General features: G+C 46.2%; 1 long non-coding RNA gene and 1 other non-coding gene across 2 annotated transcripts; both read right to left on the reverse strand.

Moving 5' to 3' along the window:
- Positions 1 to 10,001: 10,001 nt before the first annotated feature.
- Positions 10,002 to 10,084, reverse strand: TRNAL-CAG (transfer RNA leucine (anticodon CAG)). Its single transcript has one exon. It is a non-coding gene; the product is annotated as a tRNA-Leu (tRNA).
- Positions 10,085 to 13,340: 3,256 nt separating this feature from the next.
- LOC137464273 (uncharacterized) lies at positions 13,341 to 18,422 on the reverse strand. The gene is made up of 3 exons (XR_010994158.1): positions 18,243 to 18,422; positions 17,797 to 17,873; positions 13,341 to 14,615 (listed from the first exon to the last, which is right to left on the reverse strand). It is a non-coding gene; the product is annotated as an uncharacterized lncRNA (long non-coding RNA).
- Between the last annotated feature and the right edge of the window lie 3,576 nt (positions 18,423 to 21,998).

Here is a 21,998-nt window from a genome sequence, read left to right on the forward strand (position 1 = left end):
CATTTTCTTAAAATCTGGCAGCTGGGGAAGCAACATTCCCTCTATATTGTCCTCAAAGATTTAAGAATAAACTCTTTTATGGTTTGGGGTTCTTTTTTTAATCAAGAGTGGGAAAAAAAATCATTCAGGGACTATAATTCCTTGTACACTGAGTTTATTCCAAAGAACAATTTAATGTGAATTCCTCAGTTTGGATGCTCCTCTGTTTGTATCCTGTTCCACTTTGGACTCTGCTGGGGGGTATCTGTGCCAACATTCCTTGCACCATGGCAATTTCCTGCTCTGGGAATTCCTTGAAATGGCTTAGAATGGTGTAACATTGCTAAGCCCATTGCTCTCATCCCATAAAATGAGACACCTGCAAGCAGGTGGGATTCCCTGTTTACTGTAGTGTTCATTAGCTGGCACAATTCACAGGCTGTCTATATTTAATTCAGCATATTCTGCTTCGATTCATTGGCATAAAATAAAGATCATAAAGCATCAAGGCTCTAAGAGGAATAGAGAACTGCATTTTCTGCAGAAAGTCACCCTCATATGTGGATTTTTGGGTGCAGTGGCTACTGTGAAATCATCAAAATTATGTATAGTTGGTAAACCAAGATATTTTGAGGTGCAACAGTTGTCGTGGTCATGTTTGAAGGTGCTGAGCAGGCAGCCAAAAGTGTCACTCAGTGACAGCACCCCAGCAGTGCCAATGACACACAAAGAAGAGGAAACAGAATTGGGATCACTAAAAATAGAGCTCTCCTGCCATAAATGCCAGACTTATTTCCTTTGTAGGAAGGACTGAGCAAGGCTCTGAAGGTACCATCCCTCTTGATCTGTGCAAAGCAACCAGGGGGATATTTTTGTTAGGTTTGATGCTTGCTTTGAGTAAAAATAAACCGGAATAAGAGCACTGCTGCTTGTTTTGACATTAGGCATGTTTAGAGAGTTACAGAAATATGAGAGCACAAGAAACAGCTCCTTCTTTGGGCATCTTAAATCCTATTTTCTGTCGTGGGAATTGTTCTTGGAAATGGTCTTTGGTTGTCAAAGTAAAATAGTTTGGCTTCAAAAAGAAGCCCTCATTGAGACCAATTTCCACAGAACATGGCAAGTGAGGCACAGGTTGCCCAGAGAAGTTGTGGATGTCCCATCCCTGGAAGTGTCCAAGGTCAAGGTGGATGGGGTTAGGAGCAACCTGAATGTTGGAGATGGTGTTGAAAAACATCCCAGCCCACAGTACGGTGTTGCAACACCATGGTCTTTAAGGTCCCTTCCAATCTAAATAAATTCTCTGTTCTTAGCACTTCTCTTTTTCAATTCTCACTGCCCTGACACAAGCTCTGACTTCTGCTTGTTTGCCGAGTGTTTTTGAAGATGGGATACTGAGGATTCAGGGGAGGCTTCTCCAAGACACCAGATTCCCAAGTGGCAGATTCCCAAAATAAAGAGACACAGCTCAGTGACCTCCAGGCTGTTGGGCTCAACTGGTCTTGGAGAGTTCGGTCTTGAAGTCCCCTGCCCAGCCAGACTCTGCTTTTTAAAGATTTCCCTTTGGAGATTTAAAATGTGTGAGAAGCCAAGAAGCAAAATCAGTGTTTAGAACTGGAAATCAGCAAAAATAGTGTTTAGAACTTGCCAGAGCTTTCAAAAATCTCAGAGTGTGAGAAGGAGAGAGGAAGAGAGGAAGGAGGAGAGGGAGTTAGAGAGGAAAGGGAGGAAAGGGAGGGAGGGAGGGAGGAAGAAGGAGGGAAGGAGGGAAGGAGGGAAGGAAGGAGGGAAGGAAGGAGGGAAGGAAGGAGGGAAGGAAGGAGGGAAGGAGGGAAGGAGGGAAGGAGGGAAGGAGGGAAGGAAGGAGGGAAGGAAGGAGGGAAGGAAGGAGGGAAGGAAGGAAGGAAGGAAGGAAGGAAGGAAGGAAGGAAGGAAGGAAGGAAGGAAGGAAGGAAGGAAGGAAGGAAGGAAGGAAGGAAGGAAGGAAGGAAGGAAGGAAGGAAGGAAGGAAGGAAGGAAGGAAGGAAGGAAGGAAGGAAGGAAGGAAGGAAGGTGGGTAGATGAAATCTAAGTCTGCCTCTGAAATACTGCAGGAACCAAAGCAATTTCTCCAGTGAATCATTATTTTTGTGTGAGACCAAAGGGCAGATTTCGCCTCCTGGTGTCTCACAGGGGCTGGAGCATGGAACAGCTGAGCCCCTACTGCAACACAAAAGAAACTAAAATAAGAAAAGAGCAAAGTTCACAAAATCTACTAATTAAGAGTGAACACAAATATACCAAGTTATTCAAATGGTGGGGATCCATGGGGATATTTATGTAAATTAACTCACCAACACTTCTTTGTTGAGCAAACAGGTTTAATGGAAGGTGGCCCTGGAGCTGTAATGAGAAAATCTTTCATGTCCCTTCCTACTCAAACTGTTCTATAAAGTTTCAGGATCTCTATCAACATTATCCCTGAAAGTTTTTTCCATCTATTCCTCAGTCTTCCCCACTCCCTAGCTCTAAGAATTATTACTGGGATACAAAAATTGGGTTCTTATCCTGCCACTTATTAAAAGCCTTAAACAGCTCCTGTTTTGCTGCTTGGCTCACAGTTAGAAAGAACATACTTGACACATTTAGTTTAAATAGGAATAAACAGATATCACTTATCCTGACAATATCTCAGAGCATGGTACCGGTCCAGCTGAGCATGGAACTGGTGACAAGATGTCTGGAAGGGTTTGGAGAGGCCCTTCAGCATCAAGGTGATGGGCCCTGGAGTCAGAGACCTTTGAAGTGGATTTTTCCGAATTTTGAATTAAAGTGAGCACAAAAATCCTCATTGAGTTGTCTTTGTTTCTCTAAAGGTTTGCATTGATGAACTGCAGCTTGATGAATGTGTTATTTAAAGAAAGGTCTTTGGATCTGCAGGAGAAAATGAGAAAAAAAAAAAAAAGCAAATTGGATTTGAAAAAAAGATGTCCCTTGATCATTGTCTTATAAAACAGATCCATTTCCCCCATCACTAGCTTCCAGTATTTTTTGGATTGCAACAAAACTGAATTTTTGGGATCCCTAAGGAAAAGTCTCTTCTCTTCTATATTTCACGAGGATTTCTCACACATTTGCTGTGAGTTTCCTAATTTCTGCTTATTCTTGACTTTCCCACCTGGCCAGGTCCCCCCCGTTTTATCTCTGTCTCCAATGCACAGCTGGAAGTGGAAAGTTCCCTTGTCAGAGTGTTCAGCAGAAAATTACTCAAACAAATTGCTTTTCTCCCAACTTCTCTGCCCAAAACTTCCTAAGAAACATAAACACCATGAAAAAGGGAACACAAGAATTGCACTTTCACACCAGGGAATCATTACCTTTTTTAACATAACTCCGACTATATTCCAGGTACCGTTTTTGCTGTTGTTTTTGTGGTGTTGCTGCAGTGGCTTTTGAGTTTTAGACACCTAAAAATGAGCATAACTTTTAAGCATAAAATAAGCATAACTTTATAATAACTATTCATTTACTGGTTTGTATTTTGACTGATTCACTGTCAAGCAGAATTTTGGATCATTCCTCTTCTCCACTGATGGGTTTCTTTCATGTTTTTGCACAATACCTCATGCTTGACACACCAGAGGTTGGTCAACACTGATTTTCCAAACATCCAGATTTTTGAATTATTTATTATTACATCCATAACCTGTGCATTACCCTCAATATAAGTTATGTTCCTACAAAGACTTCCAGAAAGAGACCAGAAACTTGTCTTTATCTCAGGATAAAGATTTTCTATCAAAGAAAATATGATTTTAGTCGTGCATTGAATAGAACAGCATTAGTGGGCAGAGATTTTCTCTTCTATCCTTTGCCTGGCAGCATGTAAAATAATATTTGTTTTCTTTATTTGAAGAGGAAAAATGTTCACCTTTCTGTGAGTTAATAAAGAGAGTAAAACAATGGCACCATGAGTATCTGAGTTAATGAAGTTTATTTACCTTCAGACATGTGTCTTTCTGATTTTGAATCTTGTGGAAATATAACTCTTGAGAACCTTTGAGATCTCTGCTCTTTTGCCAGAGGGGTTTTGATTCAGATGAATTTAAAAACTGCAAAGAAAACACACAGAGAAGGCAACAGCCACACACACAGCACAGCCAGATCATCACATCTAAATCCAGCTCAAAAATACTTTGGGATAGATCATACTCTCAGGAATGGGCTGGAAGAGCATCCTTGGGGCAGAAAAGGACCTCCTGCTCTGCCTGCCTGTCTCCCACCAGGATCTCTGGGCTGTGGTTTGCAGTCCTTGAGAAGGGAATCTGGGAATATGAGACTGGAGGGATTTGGGTCCAGATCCAAACACCTCTGTCCTGATGTCCTCACCCATGTGCCAGCTGGAGACCTGTCAGTACAGACAGCAATGACTTCAGAAATCACAGGATCAGCAAATCATGGAATATTCTGAGTTAGAAGGGGCCCACAAGGAATATTGAGTCCAGCTCTTGGTCCTGCACAGGACAACTCCAAGAATTACCACGTTCCTGAGAACACTGTCCAATATTTATGTGGGGCTGTCCAAGATTCTCATAAAAAGGCCTCTCCAGTGGGTCATTCCACCCTTTTAAATTCAGTTCTTCCAGCCCTTGATGTCAACAGTCCATCCAAATGATCCTGGTTTGGAATGTTTAACCTTTCAGCTGTGGCATGATCCAGAGTGAGAGCAAATTCCCACTGCAGTTAAGGACTGAAGGAACAGATTGCTCCTGCTCAGAGCAGTCTGCAAACAGCGTGAAGAGACTCAGACAAGCAGAGACTCCAAACCCAGGGATCTCAGCACACCATCAATTCCAGTTTCCCACAGGCATTGCCCACAATGACTATGAAGTTCCCTCAATGAAATTCAAAGAACTGAATATGTGTTCCAAACCAATTCCCAAGATTAGCTGCTCCATCTGCTTCCCAAGGAACTCCCTGTCCTGAGCTCCCTTTCTGTCCTTCTTGAAGCCAGGTGTGGAATTTGCCTCCTTCTGCTTCTGGGAACTTCCATGGTCACCATGACCTTTCAAAGATAAGTTAGAGTGACTTTGCAATGACATCAGATCCCATGGATCCATCCTGTCCTCATCCATGCATTCCATAAGTCTGTTTTGTCTTAGCATTCCCTGACTAGATTCTCCTTCCCTGAGGCTAAATCTTCCTTGCTCTGGTCCAGGAAACTGGGATTTCTGAAGGCTGATTTTACCAGCAAAGACTTAAATGAAGAGTACTTGAGTAATTTCCATGTTCTTTGCCACCAGAATTCCCACCCTGCTGAGCAGAAGCACCACATTTTCCTCATTCTTCCTTTTGCTGCTGATATTCCTGCAGAAAACTTGTTGCCCTTCATGTCCCTTATCAGATTTAATTCCAGAATGGCTTTGATTCCCCCCTCCAGTCATATCCATCAACTCCCTTTTATTGATTTTTTTTTTCTGCAGATGGAATTACATGGAGTTCTACAAAACAGGGAACACAATCCCAGCTCCAGAGCCCATATTTGTTGGTCCATCTCACCAGGATTTTTGCAGCTTTGCCAGCTTACACCACATATGGAGTCTTTTTTCCATGGGAAAACATGGAAATGTTTTGTCCAAATAAAGGCAGGGAAATCTCACTGCATGGGGTTTGGAGGCAGACTTGGTTTTGATGCATCCCACAAAGAGGTCAGAGAAAAAAGGGAAAGACACAGGATAAGGTCTGGAATTGATTTTTCATTAGGGGATGGAATGACAGGAGTGTTTTTTTCTGTGTGAATGTTTATGTAAAGACCTGCTGGGGTTTCTACCAGCTCATATGGAACAAGAAGGATGCCTATGCCACCCTACATCCCAAATACGGGGATCTCAGGAAGAGGAAAGGCTGGGAAGTTAAAGGGGAAGGATACTTCCTTTGGCTTTCTTTTCAAATGTCTTGTTAAAAAGAAGCTCTGATTCATATTTTTTTCATGGGGAAAGATTTCTGTATCAGGACTGCAGGGCTCAGTCGCTGACATCACTTGCCTTCCTCTTTTCTCTATTAATTTTCATTTCAGAATCAGTGACCTTTACTCTTTCCAGAATTCAGCTCCCCAACACCATGAGGATGCAAAAGGGTTTTTCCTTTGCCTCTCCCATTTCCACAGGTTGTAAATGTCTGTTTTCTCTGGGTATCATTGCCCAGTAAAACTTTTATCAAGGACCATTAACACTTCAGGTTTGGGAAGCCACTGAATTTAAGATTTTTGAATGCTGATTTTATGTTACTCATATTTTTTTTTCCCCAGTTCTTCTATTTCTCCTGGTTATCTTCAGTTTCTCACTGGATCCTGGAGACTGGAAGCTGTTCCCAGAACACCCAGGATGACAACTCTTCTGTTTAAAAGTATCCTGACCATGGATAACAGGTTTGAAAGCCATAACATCAATGATACAAGGTACATATATACAATTCCACTGTACACATCCAGGCACTTTCAACTTGGAGAGATTTCCCACAGGAGAACTCAGTTTCTCCTGCTCTGATTTATTCTGATGCTTTATTCCTTTCCATCTCCATTCATCAAGGCTTGAATGGGATAACAGCCTTAATAGATGCTAATTAGCAATATAAACCATCCACTATGCAGTAATAGCAAACTCGGACTGAAAAAAGCCCTGTCAAAATAATGGTTGGGCCCGATGATTGAAAGGGGGAAAATGCAGTTGGATTCTTAATACTGGAGTGCAACTGAGAAAGAAAAGAGAAATTATTGCTTTTCCCATGTAGATTATAAGCAATTAAGAAGGGCATGGAATAAACCTTGGGACTGGAATCCCTCTGACTTTCCTGTGTCAGCTTCACCCTGTGTTTCAGGGTGTTGCAGGAGCTGAAACACAATTTTTGTGTTTTTATTGTTAGCTCTGGTTTGATTTCATGCTCAAGCAGGGAAGAACAGCCCCACCCAGCACAAATTTCCTGCTGGAAAGATGAGACATATTCTGGATTCAGCTCAGGGCCTTCCTTTCAGTGGGTGAAGATGTTTTGCTTTCACTTGGAGGATTGGTAGGTGCTAATTGCCACATTCTACTGGGTCATTTTGAAGGAGAAAACCAGGCCATTAACTGAACTTCACTTGTCACCAGGCCTGAAGTCCCCTGGCCAGGAGCGGATCCCTGCTCCAGAATATTTGGATACTGATCAAAGTGCTGGCCATGCTGCAAAGATCGGCTGCTGAGATTATTCTGACTTCAGGAAAACCACACAATTCCTGTGAACTCGAATGTTAAAGCACATCAGAAAAGGAGCAACTTTTTCCAAGTTGGTGTCCACTTAAAAGTTGTTGGAACAAGCATATTCCATGTTCTTGTCTCTCTGTTTGTCCACCTACCTGCCTATTTATGCAGCCAATTTTCCTCAAGATCTTCGGAGTTCCTTCTGGGTTACATCATTTTGTGGGGAGGATCTTACACCTCATGGGATCAGAAAAGAAATATCTCTCCCACCATCCAGCTTCTGCAAGCAAGATTTGGAGACTAGGATATTAATTTCCTATAAAATTCTGTGTGAAAAGCACCAGTTCCCTATATATGTGTGTGGAAATACATATTTATGTGTATATATAAATATACGTATGTTCATCTGTGTATACGAACATACGCACACATGTATATATAAATATATTTGAAGTCTGGGAGGCACTGGATAAATTTATGGGGAGATATCTTTCTCCTGCAGTGAATGTTTTCCTGGGCGATTCAACCAATTTTCTTCTCTCCCATCAAATTCCAGTGTTTTTCCTACATGGTCCTGTTTCTGAGGTATCTCTAAATTGGACTTGGTGTGTCCGGAGGAGAGTTTGATGTCTTCCTGCCTTTCCAAGAACCCAGGAATCAGAGTAAATTCCAACCAAATGTCTTTTATTATATAATCCTGTTTATTAAAACTTAGTCTACAGATGGTATTTCTTTTCAAGTCCATCACTGAAAGCTAGAATTATTTTTTGGTTGTTTCTATTTACAAACAATAATAGCAACAAAAGATGATGAATTATTATAAGTTATTCTGTAAAACCCCTGACATTTCTGGAAAGATGAAGTTTTTAATACAAATGTTACATAATAGGAATGTCTACAGAACAAGGCATTAAATTCCAAGCAGTTCAGGCTGTATTTTCTTTTGCTTCCCACTGTTCCTAATAACACTATTTGTTCCCCTCTAAGCCAATCTTTCTTATTCTTTCTTGTTTTTACATTCTGCAAATGCCTGTGGACAGTTCTGGTCCCCTTAGTCGGGGATTAGACAAATTGCACACATCATTCCCTTTTAATCTCATTTCCCTCCCGACTTCTGAAATACTCAGAGTTGTTCTGCACCATCCTCAGCAATTTACCAACACTTGCTTGGTATTTTGATGTGCTGAACCAGCACCATTCCAGGAGTTAGCGGATCCCAAAACACTCAATCCTTTCTGTTCAGCAGCAGTTTTGGGGGAAGCATCTCACCACTGATTGCACCAGAACATTTGATTTTGAGAAAGCTGTTGCACTTGGATATTCTAATTAGAGACAAGGCTTGGCATCTTCTCCCACACAATTAATGACAGGACAAGGGGAGATGGCCTCAAGTTGCACCAGGGGAGTTCAGGTTGGATATCAGGAAAAAAAATATTCCCTGGAGGAGTGGTCAAACATCAAAACAGGCTGCCCAGGGCAGTGGTGAAGTCGGCAACTCTGACCATAACAAAAACCTTCTAAGGTTTTATGTTCTCAGTTGGACTTGGGCTCTTGCAGCAGCCAAGTCTTTCCTTCCAAAATGTCAGTCTCAAGGGAAGACTTTATTTTAACTTAAAACTTGAAATTCATCAGTGTCACCTGACATCAGCTCTGCACCTTTTTTTCCCCTTCCCCATAGCAGGAAGTGCTGCTGCGTTGTTCTTATTAAGAAAGTGAAGATGGGATGATTAATTTGGTCCAATTTCTTTGCCTTTCAAGACGAACCAGTTTTCCTGCTCTTTTTATGCACCTTTGTTTGCTGGACTCCCCTGTCTGCCTGGGAGGCACACAAGGATCTCAAGGATTTGCTACTGGTTTTGAAAATGAAAGATGGAAGAAATCCAGGGTCTGAGATTTGATTGCAATGGTGATAAGCTATGACCAAAAAAATTCTTGCAAAAGAGGAGTGGAGCAGTTATTGCTGAGAGCTCCTGCTCTGACAGATGAGGACATTTCTACTACCAGAAATACTCAAACACTGCAGGGCTGGATAAAACACTCAGTAAAAGACATCATCTCAAGGAATTTGCAGCATAAATGTTAAGAAGCCTTACATGCATTAGGGAAAAAATGGTGCAGTAAAAAGATTGTCCTGAGTTTAACTGCTGCAGCTGCTGCTTTTTATTTTTCTTTTCCTTGTTGTCTTGTTTAGGTTTGAAGAGAATTTCTGAATTTGAGAACCACAGAACTGATGGGTTTGGCAAAGACCTCCAAGATCATCACATCCAGTCTTTGACTGTATGCCACCATGGTCACTGAATCATGTCACAATGTGCCACATTTATCCATTTTTTAAAATTAGCCCATTGATCCAGCCTGTCCAGATCCCTCTGTAGAGCCTTCCATGCCACAGGCAGATGGATTTCAATCCCAACACTGGCATGTAGCCCCTGGGCTCATCCAGGGAGCCTGGTTTTATCCCCTTCCCCTTCAAACCTCATTTAAAGCCCTCAATCAGACCCAAAACTCATGGCTTAGAACTCTTTTCCCTCCTGAGACAAGCGAGACCCACTTGTCAACAGCAGCCTCAGTGCCTGTAAAACACCAGAAAAGCCAAAATTCCACCTGAGCCAGGTTGATCCTATGGAAAAATAAAACTCCACCTGCACCAAGGTGTTGATAAGTGGGAGGGACACTCATCACTGCCAACAAAAATAACCAATAGTGGGTGCTAATCCTGGGGCTGGACCAGGTTAGGGAAATTCCCAGAATGTCTCTTGCACAGAGAAGCAGAATTCCCTGTGGGATGGCTCTGGCTAGCAAAGAAGGTGTCAGGAGTGGGATTCGAACCCACGCCTCCAGGGGAGACTGCGACCTGAACACAGCGCCTTAGACCGCTCGGCCATCCTGACCTCTGGAAACTGCTGTCCTGCACCCTGAAATTCCTGGGAAATTGTTTTTCGTTGAGCATGTCCTTTCAGTGTATGGAGTATTTCCTTGGGCATCCAGGATTCTCCTCTGGAAAGCAAACAACAGCCTGAAGTCTGGAACTGACAGGAGAGTGCAACCAGGTAGGGGTCGGTCTGTCTCTTCTCCCAAGTAAAAAGAGATAGGAGAAGAAGAAACGGCCTAAAATTGCACCAGGAACGGATCAGATGGGATATTAGGACAAATTTCTTTAGTGAAAGGGTGGTCAAGCATGGGAAAGATCTGTCCAGGGAAGTGCTGGGGTCACCAATCCCTGGAAGTGTTCAAAGGTGTGTGGATGTGGCTCAGGGATATGGTGTAGTGGTGAACACAGTGCTGGGTTGGTGATGGACCTCAGTGATCTCAGAGGTCTTTTCCAAGTTTAATAATTCCATGAAAAGGCTCAGAGTTCTCTGTATCTTCACTTACAACTAAGTTAACAATTAGTTAAGAGGTTAACAATTAGCTTAGGGTGGGCCTAACCAGTGCAAAACCCAAACACCAGCTTAATGAAGGAGGTAAAAATCCCAAAGAACCCCAAGAATCAGAATAAAAAAAGATACAATAATTTCTGGCATATCCCATTACCTCTGCCAGCTCCTTTTTTTTTCCCCCTTTCTTTCTGTTTTTTTTTTTTTTTTTTTTTTTGTTTTGTTTTGTTTTGGTTTTTTTTTTTTTTTTTTTTTTTTTTTTTTTTTCCTGCAGAGTGCTGGAATTTGTCCAACAGACTTTAGATGAATTGACAGTGGCATATGCATGAGCTGATGGCTGCTGCAGCAACGAGGTTTTCCCCTCCTCCAAAGCTCAGTGCAACTCCCCGGAGAGGATCTGAGCAAGGTCATCTCTTCCCTTTGATGGTGGAAACAGAGGAACAGCAGGACTTTGCAGGGTCCAGAAACAGGGGTGAGGAAATTCAGTTTCAACTGAAAAGAGAGAATTTATTCCAAGAGAAAGGGAAATTGAGGTAAGCAACAAGTCTTACAGAGTGAGTGGGAGTGGCTAACAAAACATATGTGAGAAAAAGAAAGCCATGCAAAATAAATTTCACCCTTTATGCAACAGATGATGGGGGGTTGGAACTGGATCATTAAGGCTTCTTCCAACCCAAATCAGTCTGGATTATGTCATATTTTAAGGAGGTTGGGTTGTAATAATCCGTGGCCCTGGACAGAGGTGAGGGTCTTCCTGAGGGACTTCACAGGAGAACAGAGGTGATATTTACAGAGGCAGCGGGGGAGAGGGCTCAGAGCATTCAAGGTCCCTTCCATCTCTTAACCATCCTATGATTCTCTATAAAACCCCATTTTAGGGGATTTTACATGGAACTCTTAGAACTGTATCCTTGCAGATGAAAACTTCAGCATCCCTTTTAACTTTATCCTGCAGAAGAATTTCCTGAGCTTGTAAGGGAAGAGTTGCAGGATGTCTATAATTATCAGCTGCTTCTGCCCACATTCCCGGCTGATGGGAAGTCGTTAGTCTTGAGGCCTGGCTAATGGGCCTTGTTACAGAGAAGGAGGAGATTTTGGCACTACAAATTCTCAGTCTCGATGCTTTTGATGGATGCAAAGCCATGTGTCACCACTGCCCATCACAGGGATGTGGCCTTAATGAAAACGACCCTTTGCCCTGGGAGACATTAGTGGAAGAGAAGGGAATCAAACTCCTGGGAGTTGAGTATCAACCTGCCACCAAAGCAACGTACCTCGTGTCTTTTATAAATTTAAAGGCAGAAATGGAGAAAAAAGCCAGGAGGGCAAGTCAGGGGCTTCTGTGTTGGCTTAAAAGACGTCCTGGTCAACCCCTGTTCCTCGAGCTCCTTCAGACCTGGTGGCGTCTGGATGTGGGTGGCCGCGGGTGAGTAAGAAAGGTGTTTTGCAGAGCTCCAGCTGGTGAGGAATGAGCTGTGCGAGGCTCCGAGGGGGAAACACAGTACTGAGGGGTTTCCATTGGGTAAACATTCCGCATTTGGATTGCTTTGTATGAGAATAAACAGCCGGCACAAAGGAAGCTGCCAACTCCCCATCAACACCGCGTCCTTTTAAGGTTTTTTTTTTTTTTTGTTTTTTTTTTTTAACAGCTTCACAGACTCCCAGGCAGGATCGTGTAGCAGTTTTGAAATCAATGAGGCATTTGCCATTTCCCTCTCACCTTGCCTGCCTGTGGATTGGCACAGCTCCACAGCTCAGGTTTCATGCCTGTGGATCTCTCTTGCTCTATCTATTGTTAAAACAAACGGTGTTTTGGCTCATTCTGGCTTGGGAAAGGAGAAGGGGAAGGAAAGTCTCGTTTGCTCATCATAGCAGATGAGTCATGGACTCAGAAGGAGATTTTGGAGGGTTGGGGCAGCCACCACCTGTTAAGAACACGGGCAGAGCCTCACTCCAAGATCAGGCACCCTGAGGAGAGCTCCTTCACTAAAGGTCACTCATCCAGGGGGACGTCTTCAGGATTTTATGTCCCCATCCTGAGTCCAGCAAGTAGGATCTTTAATCTGAAGGGATCCTTGATGAGATTGTCTAACACTTTGTCCAGTTTCATCTTCATGGATTCATAGAATGGTTTGGTTTGGAAGGGACCTTCAAGATTATCCACCCTCTGCCATGGGCAGGAACACTTTCCACTGGACCAGGTTGCTCAAGAACCCCTTCCAGGCTGGCTTTTGGACACTTCCAGGGATGAGGCTTGAAACCCTTCAGGACTGGGAACTCCATCACATCCCTGGTCAGATTGTTCCAGTGTTTGATTGTTCTCGCTGAAAAAAAAAAAAAAAAAATTATTATCTCGACATTGAACTTTTTTGACGCATCCACATTCGATGCAGACTCCCATTGCTTAGCAGAGATTTGTGACTAATCAATGCTTATTAAGGGAAAATATTTCAGAAATCTCATATTTTTCATTTATTACTTGAGGCTGGAGAAAGGTTGTTCATTTCTTGAATTTTCTAAGCCATGGAGGGCTTTAAATGCTCATCAAAAAGAGCAATTAAATCAAAACCAATTGCTTAAAAGTGTCCAGAGTCTCATCTGCATGAGAAGAAAGGGAGACGCTGCTTGGCCACACCTTGGGATGTTGGGCGGGGTTTTAAATCACAGCCTATGCAAACCAAGATGCAGAGGAGAAGTTTCCTTTTGCAAATTAAAAAAAAAAAAAAAAAAAAAAAAAAAATATATATATATATATATATATATACATGGATTTACCTGAGTCTGAAGTGCCAGAAGCACCTGGGTACAGTGCTGTCCATCTGAACATGACTGGGGCGCTGGGATGTCACTGCCAGACCCTCGGAGGGGAGCGGGGACAGCAGCGGCACTGTGTGTCTGTCCATGAGCATTGCTGCCCTCTCCTGGCTCCAAAGCACACAAAACCAGGGAAAATCGGCTCGGGAAGGACGAGGATGACAGCAGGGAGCACAGGGATGGATGCAGGACAGGTAGGACCTGTAGAGATTGCTGCGGCTTTTGGGGCAAATGGGTTCATCCACGCTGCTGGCATATGTCACCCCAAATAATCCCAGCCATCAGGGTCCTGCTGGCCAGCTCTGTCTTTCTGGTGGTTTTGTCACTGCAGGAATCATAGAATCATGGAATGGTTTGGGTTGGAAGGGACCTTAAAGATCATCTCATTCCAACTCCCTGCCATGGGCAGGGACACCTTCCACTAGCCCAGGTTGTTCCCAGCCCCATCCAAGCTGGCCTTGGACACTTCCAGATATGGGGCAGCCACACCTTCTCTGGGCAAGGCAAGGCAGGATCTCTCTGCAGAGGACTCCTAAGCAACTTTCAGGTAGAGGAACAGGAGTTTCAAGTGTTTTCCCACAAAGCTCAGACCTTCTTTGACCTTCCACATATTTGCTCAAGGTTTTTCTTACCTGTCAAGCAGTGGGGCTTTGATGTGACTTCTCCAGAACCCAGTGAGGGACTTGGAGCCTTTCTTCTGCCAGCAGCCACTGTCTGCCCTAGAACAGGTGTCTCTTCTCAGAAAATCACAGGATGGGTCAGGCTGGAAGTGACCACAGTGGGGTCATCTGGTACCACCTCCCTGCTCAACCAGGGCTATCCCAGAACACATGGCCCAGGATCATGTCCAGATGGTTCTGGAATGTGGCCTGTGAGGGAGACTCCACACCCTCTCTGGACAATCTGTTCAGGGCTTGGGCACTGCACAGGACAGTTTTTCCTCATGTTCAAGTGGAACTTCCTGGGCATCATATTCTGCCTGTTCTTCCTCTCCTATTGCTGGGCCCCATGGAGCAGAGCCTGGTCTATCCTCTGACCCCTCCTTGCAGATATCACTGGACATTGATAAGGTTCCCTCTCAGTCACTTGATTTGAGACTGAACATGTTCAACTCTTTCAGCCTGGCCTCATAACAAAGATGCTCCAGTCCCTTCATCATCTTTGTTGCCATCTTCTGTTCTTGTCTCTTCACTTTCTCTGCTGCTGAATCTCTAGAGCTGCAGGCCCAGGTCTAGAAGACCATATAAAAGAGCTGGCACATGTTCTTAATCCCAGAATCAAAGTGTTTTAAAAGGGATTTGGTCCATATGGACAAAGTCTCACCCTCCTTTCCACCCTCAAACCAGAGATTCACATCCCTGGCACCTCCTGGGACTTGTCTGGCCTGATCAAACTTACAAACTAGGCCAGAACACCAACAGGGAGAGGTTGGCAGGAAAAAAAAGACCTTTGCAAAACATCCTGAGGGTTTTGCTTCCAGTGTTGGAAATGTGGAAGTCTTATTTGGGTCTGACAAGCTGTTGGCTCAGAAAAATCCGACATTTGCTGAACTGTTAACACGAGTCTCTGCAAAGATGTGTTCAGGTTTCTTACTCACGTAGCACATTCATGTGGAACTTTAGGAAGAAAGACGGTCATCCCAACCTTTTCTATGGGAACAAGGTTACCTGGAGCAGTACTGTGTGTGAGGGAGAGGGACAAAAGTGCTCTGTTGTGGTGACAGGATATCCCTCGGCAATCTGTCCCTGAATTTAGTGGGGTGATATATAAATACTCACAAAATTGGCACAGCAAATGTTACCTCTGTTGGGGGCAACTTGATTAATTCCATCTTGGAAACCCCTCAGCTGAAATCCTCTCCCTCTCTTTTCCTTCACAGGGAAAGAAATAAAACATAGGGAAATAAACAACCACTTCCATTAACAATCACTTTTTCTTCAGTCAAGCAATGAATGAAAAATATCTCTCCCACCCCCACTTGAACCCTGCTGACTGCAGGCCAGTCCTAACAAAAGAGAGTTCTTTAAAATAGAAGAGACAAATGGTAACTAATCACATGAATAATGCAAGAAAAGTGAAAGGAAAGCTCTGAAAAAATGAAAAGAAATTTCTAAAAAGTAAGGAAAGCTTCCAAAATCTATTAAGGAATGCTTAGACCCTGAAGACCTTTGTATATGAAGCTGTGGAGAGCCTGCATCTCTGGATGAGTCACATCTCCAGCCAATAAACTTCATATTTCTCCTTTCCAAGTGCCTTTCCAGGAAAGTGCCTCCACCAATCCCAAGCACAACTTCTTCCAGCACAACTACTCCTTCCAGCAGCTTGGAAATGAAGAGAGGAAATTTATTCCTGAAGCAAACAGGAAGACTTGGGAGAGCTGCAGAGCTGTCCATACCTAACTGTGGGTCAGCTGAAGCCGAACCCTTCTCCCTCTGGGTTTTCTCCTGTACTCACCAACCCCAAGCAAATGCCAGGAGCTTCTGTTCCTGGCAGTGCAGCCAACAGTCGTGATTCCTTGGAGCTGAAAATAGGACGGTGCTGGCAGCAGCTGATGCTTGTGCTCACAGTTCCCAGCTGAGTGGGCTACCTCCAAAAAAGCAGATGGCCAGGGAGGAACTCCAGCAATTTGCTACCAAGCAGCTAAAAGTCCCCTTCACCCACAGCTCTGAGAGCATCCACAGCATTTCATGACATCTAGTGGACAAGGCAGGCACAGTGACTTGTGTGGAGAGAAAGCCTTGGAAAAAAACAACAAATAAATTGGCCCCGGAGAAATGCAGGTGTGGAATTAAATGGGAAAAATAAAGAGAGCTGATTTCTTCCCTTGAAAGAGTTACAACCGCAGCAGTAACTCCAGGGGGAGATAGGGAAGAAAAACAGAATTATGGAGAGGGCAAGTGATGTGAGAAAGTTCAAACATCAGGTTAGCTCAACAAAGGCAATTATGTTCAACCCCAGCTCTCCTCAGCCTCAGTCTGTCCTGTCTCCTGGCTGGAAGGAAAATGGAGCTCTCTGAACAGGGACATCACCCAGAAAGTGCCAAAGAAAAGAGAAAATTTCCTAAGAGAAACTTGTGGATCTATATTACAAAATCAGAGGGAGAAACCAGGAGTGCTGTCTCATAGCTGAAGTGTGACACTGGGACACATCACCCAAGTGTGGGATGTGGAATCCTCATGGCAGGGAAGATACTGAGCGGCTGGAGCATATCCGAGAAGGGAATGGAGCTGGGGACAGGTCTGGAGCACCAGGAGCAGCTGAGGGAGCTGGTGGGGGCTCAGCCTGGTGAAAAGGAAACGCAGGAGGGACCTTCTGGCTTTCCACAATTCCCTGACAGGAGGGTGCAGGTGAGTGTTGGTCTCTCCTCCTGGGTGACAAGTGACAGGACGAGGAGAAATGGTCTTAAGTTCCATCAGACGAGGTTTAGACTGGACATCAGGAACAAATTCTTCACTGAAAGGCTGGTCCAGCCCTGGAACAGGCTACCCATGGACATGGTGGAGTCACTGTCCCTGGAGGTGTTTAAAAGATGTGTAGATGTATGTGGCACCTGGCGACATTGTTTCATGGCAGTGCTGGGTTAAGTGCTGGACCTGATGAACTTCAAGGTCTTTTCCAACCTAAGTGATCCTATGATCCCCTTTTTCTGTGTTCTCCCATTGTGCTTTAGAGACAGACTGCAACAAATTAAAATCACCTGCCCATTCAGTTTTTAAACCATTTTAGAGTCATCTTCCCTAGTCCAGACAGTATCATTACGATGAGGTGCCCAATTTCATTAAAATTTTCACAATTTTCTTAAAATAACTCACCTCCAGCCATTTAGTTGGAGGAATCTGTAAACATCTGACCAGATGAAACCCATCTCAATGGACCAGAGCATCTTCACCTACCTGCCCAATGTTTTTGCAAGTTTTAGCACTGGGTTGTGCTGGAATTCAATGGATGGGGAAAAAAAAGGGTGAATGCAAGACAGATTTGCAGGTCTGTGGTTCTCCAGTGTTTTTTGTAGTTGAATCTGAGGGGAGAGATTAACCCTGAAGCTGCTAGAGAGGCTTCTGAAGCCATGGAGGATGAAATCAGAAATGAGGTAATGCCATGGAGCCAGTGAGGACCAGTTTCATTCTTTAAGGACCCCACTGTGTGTTCATCACATCCCAATCTTTCTATTTTCTGCCTTTTTAAATTCCTGTGTTTCTAAACACCTTCTCTCCCTTTCCAGTGGCTCTAATACACATCCACCCTTTTCCTTTCCTACTAAATTACTCACCCCATTCTCCATCCTCCTGTAAGGAGTAAAGATAACTTATTCAAGTTGCAAAATGTGGGGTTTTTTGCCCTTGCCCCAAGATTTTTACCAAACTTTCTATTTGGGAGAATCCTAGGAGCTCCTGTTTGCTTTCAGTGATTACCTTAGTGATTGCTGCTGTGTTGTCTTGCTTTGCTTTCCTGGCTGTTCCTTCCCAGAGCTGTTTCTATTCCAAGTTTTCTGAGTTGTAGAGGAAGAGAAAAAAAAATTAACTTCTTCCTTTGAGTCAAACACAAATTAGGCAACTAAGCAGATAGAAATGTTCACTGGTCCAGGGGAGAGTGGATTTGTAATCTCAATTACTCTGGAATAAAAGCATCATCCTCCCTCTGTTCTCAAATTTAAACATTGTCTCCTGTTCTTCTTCCCTTTTGGTTTGACTAATTTAGTTGCCTTTGGTCTAAGGACAAGGAAATCTCATTTGCATATTGTAGAGAACATTAATTACAAGTCCTTTTACTTCAAGCCCTGCTCCTCCTGCACTGACTGGAAGCCTCAGTCTGACGGCAGCCCTGGTTCCTGTGAGGGTTGTTAATTATTGAGCTATACCTGAACATAACGAGCTCAGGGATGAACTGTGTCTCCCTGGGGGAAGGAGAGGACGGGCAGTGGGAAGGGGATGAGCCACAGCAATCCCAGTTTAGGAGAAGGTGTGACTGTCAGAAGGACAGAGCGAGTATCACAGAGTCACAGAACCATGGAATGGTTTCGGTTGTAAGGGACATAAAAAATCATGGACTTGTCCTAGAGACTAGGCTTCACAATCTGAATTCCAGATCCACAACTTCTCTGGACAACTACTTTCAGGGCCTCACCACTGTCACAGTCAAGAACTTTTTCCTAGTAGCTAACCTAAAGGTGCTGTCTCAATTAAAAAAGAATTCCCCCTTGTCCTGAATTATTGGGATTTATTGAGTGGTGAGGCAAATGCACAAACTGATGAGAAAAGTGGATGCCCCATCACTAGAAGTGTCCAAGACCAGGTTGGACAGGGCTTGGAGAAACCTGGGATAGTGGAAGGTGCCCTGGCCTTGCCAAGGGCGTTGTAACAAGATGGTTTTTTGAACCCTTCCAAGCCAAACAATTTTATGATTCTGAGATTGAAAAACCCTAATTATGACCAAGATTGCCCATCCCACCAAGCCTGGAGTTACTAGATCCAGGACTCCAGCCAGGAACTCCTTTTGGCACTGCCAAAAGTGATGAGACAGCACAAACGTGGGAGCGAGAAGCCTCATTTCATGCAGAGGCATCTATCACTAGTCACATCTTAATGGGGGCACACATCCACACACAGCACAAGAGCTGTGGCCAAACCAGTGCCCAGCACAGAGGGACATTCACAGCCCTGGTCCAGCTGGCCACAATAGTGCTGACACAGAAAGCCAGGAAGCCGCTGGCTAATCCCTCACCAGTAAAACAACCTAGCCCACCCCCACTATGAAATAAAGAATTGACATTTTCCTTGGGCCTGCTTTGTTATTAAAGTTTTTTAAAAACCACACTTTCTATACTCTTTCAAAACACACACCAGATTAAGTTCAAATTCAGCTTTTTCCTTCCTCATCACCTTTCTACAGGAGGTGGGTGCCAAGGGCTGGGACACATGGGGATGTCGGTGGGCAAAGCACTTTGGCATTTTGGCACAGGGCTTCCTTGGGCTTGTTTAGGGGAGGAACACAAGGTGGGACAAGAGAAAGCTGTGGGTCACTGGGAGAGGAACAAGCAGAAGCAAAGTTGAGGGGCAAAGGCATTAAAAAGGCCTTCGTGTCAAGGGGCATCAGCATGGAAACCGCCAGGCCTCTGGGAGAAAGGGCGGCCATGTCCACCAGGCCTTTGTGACCCGCCGTGCCATCGTGCCCAGAGGCCATTGTGAGGCGGGTGCGTGTCATGACCCTTGGGGCTGCCAAACTCTGCAGTGGCCACTCCCAGGAGAACAGCTCTCTGAGGAGGCAGCAGCTTCTCTGGAGGCAGCAGCTCCCCTGGGTGACTGTGGGCAGTGTTCAGCAGAGCACTCCCACAATGCCAAAAAACCAGGAGAAGAATGCTCGCAGCCAGCCCCGTGAGGGGCAGCCACTGCTGTACCGGCGGCGGCAACAGGTGAGGGCCGGGGATGGAGGGACAGCCTGCAGTGGGACCTGGGGGAAGCCCTGGGGCAGAGACAGCCAGGCCTGGCACCAGGCCATGCTCTGTGGAGGGGCCGGTGCTGGGATGGGGCAGGCACAGCAATGGCCCAGAGGCAGCGAGCCCAGCTGGGAACCCGGCCCAGCCTGGCTGCTATGGCCAGCACCTGCCTGGGGGCCAGGCCCGGGCTTGCAGGCACGTGGGGGACACTGTGCTCCCACAGCCGCCTCCATCCCGTGCCTCCTGCTGCTTCCCACAGGTGACTCCCAGGCAGCCGCAGGCAGTTCAGCGGGTCACCTGGACGACCATCACACCCATCCCTGGGGACAGGCCCACTCTGTTCCTCAGACCCATCCCGTCACGGAGCCCCACCTGGTCCCGCACAGGCAGGGGCAGCCGGAAGGGCGGGCACTCGGTGCCCCGCGGCGGTGTCACGTGGCCCCAGAGATTGTCTGTGTCGGACTTGCCGCCTCTCCACGGCCCTCACTTGACACCGGGACCTCCCTGCAAACTCAGCGGTCAAAGCCCAAGGGCATCCACTGACTTTGTTCAGCTACCCCCTCTGCCAGCAGCAGCAGCCTCTGGACCCTCTCCCAGAGGCACAGCACGTGCTGTGGGCCCCATGGCCAGTGGCCAGTCAGAGCGTGTACCACCTCCTCCATGGGTCACTCTGGCCGAGGGCAGAGCCCAGGGAATACCTTGCCTGGGGAGCAGAAGGGAAGGGCTCTGGCAAGGGTCAGCGGCAAGGCAGGGACCTTGCCTACCACCTGTGACACCGGCACGCTGCGTGCCACTCTGCACTGGGGCCCAGCTGGGCTGGAAACTCCTGGGACGCTTCGAGAGAGAGGAGCTGATTGTGGTGCAGGCAGGGCATGCTGGCAACACCTCCAAAGATCTTTGCGGAGGCCTGGGCTTATACCTGTTAAAAGAAACGTCCATCGTATCCACCTGCACCTGCCAGCTGTCAAATGCCAAGCATGAGGTGGATGCCGAGCCCCAGGAGCCGTCCAGTGCTTCCAGCTCGACCAATAGCTCCACAGAAGAGACAGCAAAGGGCTCCGATCTGTCCCCTGTCCAGCTGGCAGAGCAGAGCTCTGCCTCTGGAAACTCACAGCCCTGGGACACTTCTGTCGAGGAACTGGAGGAAAAGTGGGAGGAGGAAGAGCTCCCAGAAACACCGGGTGCAGGAGTACAGGACGGAGACCTGCAGAATGTGTCACTTTCCTCATTGAAAGTGGACAAGGTAGAGGCAGAAGCTGGCGAGGGGCACAGCAAGATCTTCCTCACACCAGAGCTTGAGGAATGCTCAGTCTTCTCAGCTTCTCCCTTGTCTGGAGGCCCCTGTGAGGAGAGGGCAACTCGTCGGCCAGCCAAGCATGCTGCATTTCACAAGCAGCTGTGCATGGGGCATGATGATATGCTACAGATGATGTGCAAAAAGAGAGAGGAGCTGGGGAAGGTGGTGGAAGAGAAAACATATGCAGGGCTCTTTGGAGACGTCTTCTCCTCCATGGGCAATGAAGAAAGCCCCCTGACGTCCAGGGGCGTCCTCAGAGATCCATCAGGTGTCACCCTGGAACCAGCTGCAGACCCCTCGGTGCCACACAGCACTTACAGCGTGACAGGAGGCGCCACAACAGAGACACAAAACTACTCAAAGCTTGCGTCTCCTGAGCTGTTGGCAGACTTGGAGTCTGACTCTGATGACTCGCAGTCCCTGGAGATGTTTCTGAACGAGCTCCTGGAGAAGTGGGAGCAAGAAAAAGCGGCAGGAGAGCGGGAGAGAGAGGTAGAGAGCCCGTTGTCCATCCCGCCGCTCGATGAAGAGTTCCAGCCAGCACCTACTCCTCCGGACAGCGACCTCAGCGACCAGGGCCGCAGCGAGCCTCTCCCCAGGGCACTGCCCGATGAGGCAAAGGGGTTTGCGGTTTGCGCCGCGCCAGCCGATGCCGCGGAGGAGGCCGACGCAGCAGGCATGGAGGCTGGCTGTGCCCAGGCCGCCCCTCCCCAGGAAAAGCCCTGCGGGGATGAGCCGCTGGCAGCAGCTTGCCCGGTGCCTGCCCAGCCCCTGGCCCGCAGCGTTCCTGCGGGCCCCGCTGGCAGCGCGGCCGTCCTGCGGCCCCCGGCCCCACGGCCATGGCGCTCCATGGCCAAGAGGGCCCGGAGAGCTCTGCGCTGCCT

This window comes from Anomalospiza imberbis, chromosome 1, assembly GCF_031753505.1.
Source record: "Anomalospiza imberbis isolate Cuckoo-Finch-1a 21T00152 chromosome 1, ASM3175350v1, whole genome shotgun sequence".
Classification (NCBI taxonomy): domain Eukaryota; kingdom Metazoa; phylum Chordata; class Aves; order Passeriformes; family Viduidae; genus Anomalospiza; species Anomalospiza imberbis.